Raw genomic sequence first — 10,844 nt, 5'->3', positions numbered from 1 at the left:
CTCATCTAGTTTGTTTTGGATTTCTTTACCAGCTTGACTCTCAAAATCTGTCCAAACTTCATGGAGTGAGTCGGGTGAAGGTCACTGGGGTCACTGGAGTGTCTTGAAAAGAGCTGGGGCTCGAGCCAGCAGCTTTCAGAGCTGTTTGTTTATGGCAGCTGCTATCGTGGAGCACGAGCCAAACGCCGCAGCCGATCACAGCTGTCCCCTGAGCCAGCGGGCGGCAGACAGCCACACGCCTGCAGCGGCCTCCCGCCCTCAGAGACCTGAAGTCCCTGTGGTGCAAGTTTCCTTCCTGAACTGAAAAAGATGGGGAGATATATTGTCCGGCTTCCTCCTCTCCACCCACCAACACGTTTTCATTACGGCCAGATGAAAAACGATTCTTTCAAAACAATACTCACACTGACTATAATTAAAGTTTATAGGAGGAGCCACAAAGCTATTAAAGTCTCCTTGCTGCAATCACTTTTTGGATACTCTATAGTTAGACACTGTATAATTAAGAACTAAGTATGCATTTGAGGCAGAAAAGCAAAAAAGAATTTTAATTCTGATAAAAACCTGATTCTGTTTTGGACAAATCCCTCAATTTTAAAACGATCACACTGTATCTCTGCTCCCTTTTATGACCATGCTTGCGGGCGTAAATCTGGATTTATGGTATGTAATATGGTAATGTATTACATGGAAGAACATTATATAAAAGATAAATGGAAACAGCTGCTGTACAGCTTTGCATGACAAAACAGTTGGTAGGGTTAGTGTAGTCACCTAAACATTAAACTTAAAACTAAAGTGTGGAAAAAATGAAATAAAAGACAAAAAAAACTAAAACTAAACTGAAATTATATTGTGCACTTGTCATGTGTCATGTCATTTGCCACTTTTGCAACCTGGCCCCAGATAAGTGGAAGAAAATGGATGAACAATGAGACAGTACAGCACCTCCATATGAAGGAAAAATAAGAATAAATAATAAATAAACGGAAAAGTTTAAACAATGACGATAGCGCCTAGCAGGGAGAGTTGAGGAGCTAATCGGAACTCTTGTTTTAATGGACGTCTTGAACCATTTGCCAGACAGGAGCAGCTGGAACGGGGTTAGGGTTAGTGAGGATACAGACTGATCACTGCAAACTGCAGAGGTGGAGCTGATATCTGGCAGCTTTGTCCAGCAGTTGTAATGATCCTCTGGATGGCTTCCTGTTCTGCCTTTGTGCAGCTGAACAAGCACAACAGAACTCTTATTGCACATTGGTTTTCTCCCCTCAGTTTCCTGAAGTAAAAGATGTGTTGTTGAGCAGCCAAAGTTGTGTTGGAGTCCCAGGACAGTTGTTCTCCTTTCCCTCTTCTTATAAGCAGACTCCATGTTTGGGATGAGGCTTGTATTAAAAGCAGGATTGTAGTCAATAGAAAGCATGCAGACATACGTGTTCTTAAGATCCAGGTGCTTCAGTGCTGTGTGCACCTGATCTCCCTGTAGGCAAACTGATGGTGTTCAAATAAAGTTGGTATAATACTTGAAGGTTTCCTGACCAGTCTCTCAGACTGATGTTGTTTCAGTTGTTCACCTTAAAGTTGAAATTAGTTTTCGAGGCCGGCTGTGTGGGGTCGCTCAGTCTGAATCAAATATTCAATAAAGCATAAAGTAAACCTATTTCTAATGTTAGCGTTAGAAAATGGATAGTTTCCTTTATGCTGTATGCCAACGGTAACTGTTGGGATGAAGAGAGGCGCTCACGTGTATTCAAAATGATCGATCACAAGAGCACTTAACCATAATGCCTGTTTCATCAAACACCAAACACTTCTGTGAATAAAAGAGCGCATGGGATGATTGTACTCAAATCTGAGTGCCTCTTTCTCTCTGCTCAGAATTTAAAGCCAACTGGTGCCGGAGTTCATTAGCTGTGAAGCTGAAAGAGTTGAATAACAGACTGAGTGGCTACTGCATTCATGCTGGAAATCCTTTTGAAAATTGTTCTCAGTCTTCACAAACAGTGCTCAGTGTAAAGTGTAAAGCTGGGTAAACACTTATTCAGAGCTGGCTTATTTGTCTCGACTGTTGTCTGGTGTTAATACATATGAAGACCAATTAAAATGTTCCAGAGCAAACCACCTAGACTGATGCCCAGCATGCTGCAGGAAAGCTGACAATATCTTGATGCATGCTCAATCATGCAGGTAAATAAACCAAAAAGGTTGATTCTGATCATCTTGACGTAGCGTTTTCATTGGGAGAAACGTTTCGTCACCCATCTAAGTGACTTCTTCAGTCTCAGCTGACTGCAGGTTTCCCCAACCTTACAAACACTACATTTGCACAAATAGTTCCTTGATCATTAATATGCAAATTGCTATGACCACTGATCAACAACCACTGATCAAAGACCACTGATCAGTGACCATGAGTCCCATTCACAGAGAGTTGGGGAATGGCTGCAATCACAGCATTTTAATGTGGTGGAAGATGTACCCTTAGGCCCCCTCCTCGATTCAGAGATGGTCTTTCCCTTTTCACGTAAATGGCCTCCTTGACTCCGCGCTCAAACCAGCGTTCCTCCCTGTCCAGGATGTGCACATCCTCATCATTGAAAGAGTGTCCACTGGCCTGTAGGTGTAAATAGACTGCAGAGTCCTGGCCTGACGATGTAGCTCTTCTGTGTTGTGCCATCCGCTTCACCAGAGGTTGTTTGGTTTCTCCGATCATGGCAATCCTGATGGCACTTAACAGCAAATACTACGTTACTCTGTTTGTGTCGGGGGACTCGATCCTTGCAGCGTGTTTTGGGGTTTAAAAGCCACGGAGACGCGGAGTTTAGAAAAAGGGGTCTGAACTGTTCCGATACTCCTGACACATACAGGATCACTATGGGTTTTCGCTTAGGCAGCAGTTGTCCTTCTCTCCTGGATCAGCTTTATTTAGACGCCTTCTCAGCTTTGACAAATGTCCAGCTGGGATAACCACATTTACTCAGGGCCTTCTTGATGTGATGTTCGTCTGCTTCCCTGGTGTTGTAGGATCCCGATTGACACCCAGTTTGTACTCCAGTGGATGATGAGAGTCAAACCTTAAATACTGATTGGTGTGCGTAGGTTTACGGTACCCATCAAAGCTGACAATGAACTAAAATCTGAGAAAATATACCTCATTTCAACTTAATTCCCTCTCATATCATTACAGTCCAGGGTTCTGAGACTGAATTAATAGTCCAAAACAGGTTCCTAGTGAAAAAAGTGAGTTTCTGCTTTCTGTGTTTACTTTGCTGTTTTTCTGGATCATGCTCACATAGGCCTCCTTCTTTGCATGATAGAGCTTTAGCCTGCATTTCTCAACGGTGAGCTGGTTTCGCAGACACTGATTTCTGGAAGTGTTCGTGAGCCCACGCACAGAATCTGTCATCTGTTTTTAAAGCAGCACTACCTGAGGGCCTGACAATCCAAGGCATCGAATACTGATGTTTGGCCTTGTCTCTTGTGCACACAGATTTCTCTAAATTGTCCAAATCTGGACAATATTATGTTCTGCATTTTAAATAAGACAATAAGATACTCAAAGTCTTCACAAGTTCACGCTGAGGAACATTATTCTGAAACTGCTGCACAATTTGTAAATCCTTGTTTTCCCATCTCCACTTCTGAGACACTCTGACTCAATAAGATGCTCTTTTTATACTCAGTCATGTTGCTGACCTGTTGTTAATTAACCTAATTAGGTACAAAATGTTCCTCCAGCTGTTTCTTTTTAGTACTGCTTACTTTTCCAGCCTTTCATTTCCCCCCTCCCAGATTTTTTTGAGACGTGTCACTGCCATCAAACTCAAAATGAGCTAATATTTTAAATAAAACAGTAAAAGGTCACAGTCCAAAGTTGAACATGTTTTCTATTTTCTGCTGTGAATAAAATATGAGTTTATGACATCTCAGGATTTTTTCTCACACTGGGAAAAAACCCCACAGTTCCTCTAAAATGAACTCAAATCAAATGTTCTCAGGCAGCAAAGAAGTGAGCGGCTTTGTTTGGCTGTTCAGGGATAGACCAAGTGTGCGAGTACCATGCAGCGCGACCCTGACCCAGCTCCAGGGCTTGCACAGCTAGCCTGTTTACTTTAGGGAGCCTCTGCTCGCTCCCACCGCTCTCACTCGAGGGCAAAAACAGCTGCCTGGATTCACGTCTGACGATAAGAGGCTCCACAGCGCCGTCTGAACACAACTCATATTGAACGAGTCTTTATTACAGGACTGCACCAGTTTTCTGAGAACACATCATAAAGGTGTTTAGTGTGTATGTACAGGGCAGGGGCCAGTTGGAAGCCATTTAAAGGGTCAGTTCAATCAAAAATATTGATCCATGTGAATTCTGCTTCAATCCAAAACGTGTGGTGGAGTAAATTCTATATGCAGTGCTCAGAGGATTAAAAATGGCATTTAAAAGAATAATTAAACAGGAAGAATCTTTTGCAGAAACATTCTCATTAGTCTGGATAATCCAAAGAGCTGACTTTTAGGAATTTTAATAGGGAGTATTTCTTTCGTAGGAAATCACTGAAGGAAAAACTTTTTTAACCACAAACGCTGCAGAACTCGATACCACTGTGGCTGAGTAAGGACACATGGTTTCTGTATTTTCTGGTTTGGTTAAATGCTGGATTTTGGTCCTTTTTAAAAGGTTTAATTTGTTTTCATTCGCACTGAAATGAGACCGTGGAAATTTAGAGGAACCACAGTCAGAGTCAGCGACTTTAAATATGCAGGATTATGGAAGGAACTGGATAAACAACAAAAATGTTTACTTCCTGTTTTTTTAAATTTAAACAGATACAGGCCAAAATCACCGGGTTGGATATCACATGAAAAGCAAGAGAATAACCAAACAAAATCATCACATCGACGACTCAGACACAACATGATGGTGAAGTGGATAATGCTGCTAGAGTGCTGTGTTTTGCTGGGAAACACCAGTTGATGTTACTTTGATTTGTGTCACCCGGCACAATATCACTGCAGACCACAAACTGTATATCGAAGATAAACATGCTGTCGCCAACTGCTTAGCGAAGTCCCGTTGAGCTGAGTGCTTTTCTCAAAGCCAGCTAGTTGATTTTGAATCTGTGATTCATCGTACCGTTTTATATGGAGCAGATAAGCATTTTTTTTCTTTTTCTAAATAAATGTGAGCAAAATATCTACCGTCCAAGAGAAAAGTTGACTAATTATTGAATAACTGCCAACATATTACAGCAAAACAGAACTCTGTAATGCTTAAAAGAGATGTATATATACTTGCTAAACCGATGGGCTAATTCCTGAAGAGTTGGAGAAACAGATAGGGATTAAAAAGATCAAAACGGAAAATAGAAATAGAATCGAAATATACAGCTGGTCTCATAAACGCCCCCACTCAGTCACTTGGAGGTTGATATGTAATCCTCTTTTTGCTCCTGCACACTGTGCACAAAACTGCATATTTCAGAAAATGTGATGGAACCTTCACAAAGAAAATAGAGCAGCAATAAATACTAATAACTGTGTGAGTCCAATAGAAGAGCTCTTTGTTTTCCATCAGGCTTTCCCATAGACTATAGAATTGAAAGTAAATTTGGAGTCACACTGTGAAATGATCAGGACCCACACAGAGTTCAAGTGTCAATCTGAGCACCTTTATTTTTAAATACAGCGTTTCCTGCTGCTTTGGCCCAGTATATATTCCACCGGGAAACCAGCTTTCCAGTTCCTTCCCACACCACACACTGCTCCTTCCTGACTCCAGGCCATAAAAAGGGGCAGAGTTCATTAGTTGTAATCCCTCTCACCTGTCCCCTCCATCCTCCTTACCGCACCACCATTGCAGCAGAGCCAGAGAGCACACCCCTGCTGCACACACCCTGCTGGTCATTACAAAAAGCATTTATACATTGGTTTTGCTTTTCAGACAGAGAATAATACATACAGTTTATGCTGTAGACCAAGCATGCCCCCACTGCAAAGGCACATGCCGACAGCATCAGTTTCCCTCAGCAGAACAGATGAATGAATACACCAAAGAGCTCAACGTGTCTATCTGACCTCCAAATTCCCCAGGTTCCATTCCAACTGAGCATCTGCAATTTGTCCCGGAACAAGTTTGATCCACCAAGGCCCCACCCAGCAGCCCACAGGACCCAAAGGATCCACTGCCATCATCCCAGGCCAGACACCACAGGACACCCACAGCGATCCATGCAGTGTCCACGTTTCCAAAGGGTGAGAGCTGTCTGTTTTAGCTGCAGCGCACGGTACTCTGGGCACGTATTTTTAATGTTGTGCCGGATTGGTGTCAAACTTTGAGTGATGTGCTGTAAAGACAGACCTGTCAGCAGCCTGTCAGCTCTGCAGAGTTATTTCCAGCACAAGGAAGAAAAAGGCAAAACAGAAGAAAAGTGTGAATTATGCAAGAAGGTTTGCAAAGTGCAGAGTAAACAAAAAGCTGACAAAAGTTTAAATACAAAAGAAGCGGCACAGTCTGTATTCCTTTAGGAGAGTCGAACATTTGTTATGAATCATCAAACCGGGGTTAAGTTAAGTGCGTTCAGATAAATCTGTTATTACCAGGTTAGTTATTTAAGACACTGAGAAGAAATCAGTGGCTGTCAGTGTAAATGGGTACTCAAGATAGCAGGTTCAATATGTGTGTCAGACATCACAATAGAAGTACATAGCCTTGGTTAGCAGTACGTGGATAGTAGCATTAATGTTGATTATGCATTTGGCTAATACTGGCCAGACTTTAGCTTTAGGACCATTGCATCCCTGATTTCTTTGGAGCCAGAAGTGACCGTATATAAACGGGAGGACAGACTGCTTAATTATCAGCTAACACAAACTGCATCCAAACACTGTAAGAGTGCACCACTCAGACACAGATCCCTGCTAATTAATACTAAGTAACATTCAAATAAAATCCTAGAACTTCATTCACCAAACTGGAGCTCAGACTGCTTGGATGGACTGTTTGTACAGACTCCATATTACTGGTCAGATAATTGCATTAAATGACAAACATAGTCCAGAAATTCAGTTCAGGGACTGTCATAATAAACATGTTTATTCCTGTTTTGTTTTGTTTTTAATATGGGAGTCTGTAGGGACCGACTCACTGCTGAAGACTCACGTGGACATTAGAGGTGCTCCAGTTTTGGGTACTCAATTATCAAACTGAGGCTGAAGCAGAAAGCCTCCCCGCCTGTATGAAAATGACAAAATGTGTTTTAATTGCTCATAAATCTGCTATTCCTGTAAAAGGACACTTAGGTCAGTCTTAGTTTTACTTTAATATTTGTTACCTTTCTATAACGTGGCACACAAGTGGCAGAATGCACAGACTGTGCAGATCTCAGTTTGGTGACGTGAGATCAGCAAATACAGAAGCTGTACGGACAAACAAAAGCATGTGTAAACCTGCAGCTACCTGGGCAGCTGTGTCCAGGTGTGTCCTCTGCCATCTTCTCATATTCCTCTACCAACCATCTATTGGCTTAGTGGGAAGAAAATGAAGAGTGAGCCTCCCCTTCCCAACGCGTTGGCTCTTGGGAAATATTCTTTGCATTGAGGACTCAGGAGGGAGCTCTGTGCTGGTGTTTACTCAGTCGGCTCATGATCACAATATTCCAGTGTCGGATAATAAAAGCTGGTTGGGATTTAAAGTTAAGAATAACAGCTTACTCACTTTTTTCCCCTCCGGCTCTGCACAGCAAAAAAAAAGTGTGCGATGCAGCCAAAGCATTGTGGGAACACGAGGTGTAAGGTGAGCTCAGTGACCTACTGGCTCCCAGCCTTCCCTTTGGTTTTCTCACTTTCTCTGCTTGCAGCCCCCCTCCAGACAAAAGCGTCATTATTGCCCTTGGATTCTCTCGCTAGTGAAACAGAGAGTTAATGAGCTGCTTTATGGGCTGTGATGTCAACAGCCGAACAGCTCCACGATGAGTAACCGGGGATCTGATGTTGACAGTAATTCGGACTCTTGGTGGGAAATGTTACACCGCAATGTTTCCAGGGGTGGTTTTGTCTCACTCATTAGCTGCAATGAGCTTGTGACTGCGCTCCCTGGAAGCCGAGAACCAAACGGATGGCGATGTCTTTGTTTTTAAGAGGTGTCAGAGCGTATTCTGTGTTTTCACTGCGCGTCCCTGCAGGTGAAAGGTCAAAGCGGTGGGTGTAAAAGATGCGAGTGCATTAATCTGTCTGTTGCCTGGAGGCCCAGAAAGAGAGAAAAGGAGGACTCTGACCATACTGGGTTGCACAAAACAGGCTTTTCTCACACCATGGAGCACGTGCTTGTGCCTCGGGTGTTCGGAACCCGACCGCGGGCCGGAGTTTACACACTCACCAGGAGTTTCTCAGGATATAGAAAATACAGCACAAGGTACAGAGCAGCGCTCACAGAGCACAGGTGAAGATGGCACCTTTTCTAGTATTTTTCCATTAAATATGTAAACATATGTCACAAGTTGACAGAATCAAATCTTTAAAATCCTTTGACTGTTTTAATAATTTAATACAAATATACACTTTAACAAGCATCAGTGGGAGAAAAGGTGGATGATAAAAGATGGATGTACTCACCTTGCCATGACCCATTTCTTAACACCACTATGAACTCTTGAGTTAGTCTTTTAAATCTGATCACTGAAGAACTTGTCATTTTTTAATACAGCTCATAGTTAGGGCTGGATCAGGTGACCCCGAGTCCTTCCTTTGATATGCTGCAATAGGTGTAAGATTCTGGGGGTTTCCCATGATGCACTGGGTTTTCCCTCCTCACTCTCTATGTGTTTATACAACACTTTATAGTTATTATTCATCTCTGCTCTCTTTAGGCCTTTTGTGTTAGGAAAAAAAAACAAAAATAGTTAAGACATTGCTGAAATGTGAGAAACTGCAGTTCCTCAAATGGCCATTTGAAGCTGAGGCACGTCAGTTCCTACAGACTCTTATGTTAAACTTTACAGCAGAAATAAACATGTTTACAGTCTGCTGCAAAAACAGTTTTAGTGCCCACAGCAAATATACCCTTCCATAATAACTGTATGGGGAGGACAGTCAACAGGTGGCTGTAGCTGAGTTGCCCCCTGCTGGCTGTTTGAATGGATGCTCACCTTTTAGCCCAGAAATCTATGGTCAGTGTTTTTCTATATAGCTAATAATGTGACGCAGATGTGGCAGAAAATTGATCACCAGTAAGCAGTTCAAGTCCATGCTGGTCTTTACATTATGTCTCCTGGCTTCACCAGTTATTCTTTTGCTGGTTCATCTACTGGAACAGCTAACTGTATTATATCACGCTGGTATTGCACTCATAATGAATTTGGAGTGAAAATATTCAGTGTATTCCGTCGAAATTCACACATTACATTCTGACCGAATGAACCATTCAAACATCAGAAGGTTGCCGGGCTGTTTTGCAGCCTGTTTGCTGTAAACACCCGTGAAATGTCCGTCTGTTTGCCAGCCAGACAACAAAGCGCTGAAGAATGAGTGAAAGCGATGACATAAGCAGAGCCGTGACCGTAAGCATCGTCATCCGTTTGTGGCCTCTGTGCAGCGAAGCTCAGTGACGGTGACAAACTGTGGCGACGTCCTCCGTCAGCAGCTCTGAATAGCTGTCTAGAGCTTTCTGTCCCTTTTCTGAATAAAACTGTGAGCCACATGTTCATCTTCAGGTGCTCCTATATCTTCCCTGTCTCGGTCTGGAAGAATTACTGCTGGCACTGTGATCCTTTCTAGTCCTGTGTAATGGAAAAGTACTCCAGTGCCAGAGACTGTAGCAAGCTTTCTATCACAGTGTATGGCCTTGGACACAGCATGAGCAAGACAGTGACAGATAAGGCAGTCTCCATTCTCTTGGGTCTCCAGCTGAGTTTGTCCTTAGACAGGCAAACACCTTTATCGCACCCAGGAGACTGAGTCACACACAAGATCTTCTCGTCTGCTTAAAGCTGCAGTTCAGATCTATTAGTGCAGCAGGAAAGCAAATATACAAAACTAAAACTCTTTCTTGACATTCACTTAGCAGCAGCGGTTTTATTTACCAGTCCACGGGCATAAAGTGAGGACTTATTTTAGTTAAAAGTTTGACATTTGAGTCAGTTTTGTGGTGTAGAGTTAGGTAAGAAGACTGATATCACTGTCATGATGGAGTGAACCTCTGAGCCAGGAGGTGAAGCTTCCACTCTGCCAGTCTCTCTGCATTCCAACGCTCACCTATGGTTGCAAACGCTGGGTAATGACCAAAAGAATGGGGTCATGGAAAACTCAAGACAAACAAACAAGACCTGATAAATCTGCAGCTTACGCCGGGACCACGCCTCCACTGCTAATGTGGAATTTTTTAGGTCTATAAAATGGGGCCTCTGTCTCTTTGTGGCAGGTATTACTGCAGCTGGTGAGTGCAGTACTGCGAGACAAAGAGTTGTCTGACGAGACAATATTGGGGATGAGGATGCACTTTCAGTATAAACTAGTTATGGTACAGATTAAACTGATCTTTGTGGTGAAGCTTATTCAGCTGTCTGGGGATATTTTTGTGTTTTCCCTCCAAAAATCCCTTTTTTTCTTGTACTTTAGGTTTTCTCTAATTGTTTGATCCTTTTGCACCATATTATAACTATACGTTTTAGAGATACAGCTTTGAATAAGCTCTAATTATGTACAAGTACTTCAGAGTCCACACAAATGAAAGCTTTTTAGTTAATAACAAAAAATATCATCTCAAATTTCTGACATTGGAGAAATCTTCAGAGTTTAATGAATGCTGTAAAGAAATGTTTACAGTCAATATTTCTTCTGTGAGTGGAAAAAACCAC

The sequence above is a fragment of the Perissodus microlepis genome, chromosome 23 (assembly GCF_051167445.1).
Source record: "Perissodus microlepis isolate ML-2025 ecotype Zambia chromosome 23, ASM5116744v1, whole genome shotgun sequence".
Lineage (NCBI taxonomy): Eukaryota > Metazoa > Chordata > Actinopteri > Cichliformes > Cichlidae > Perissodus > Perissodus microlepis.
The sequence above is the reverse complement of the archived record's forward strand: the minus strand, read 5'-3'. Positions refer to the sequence as shown.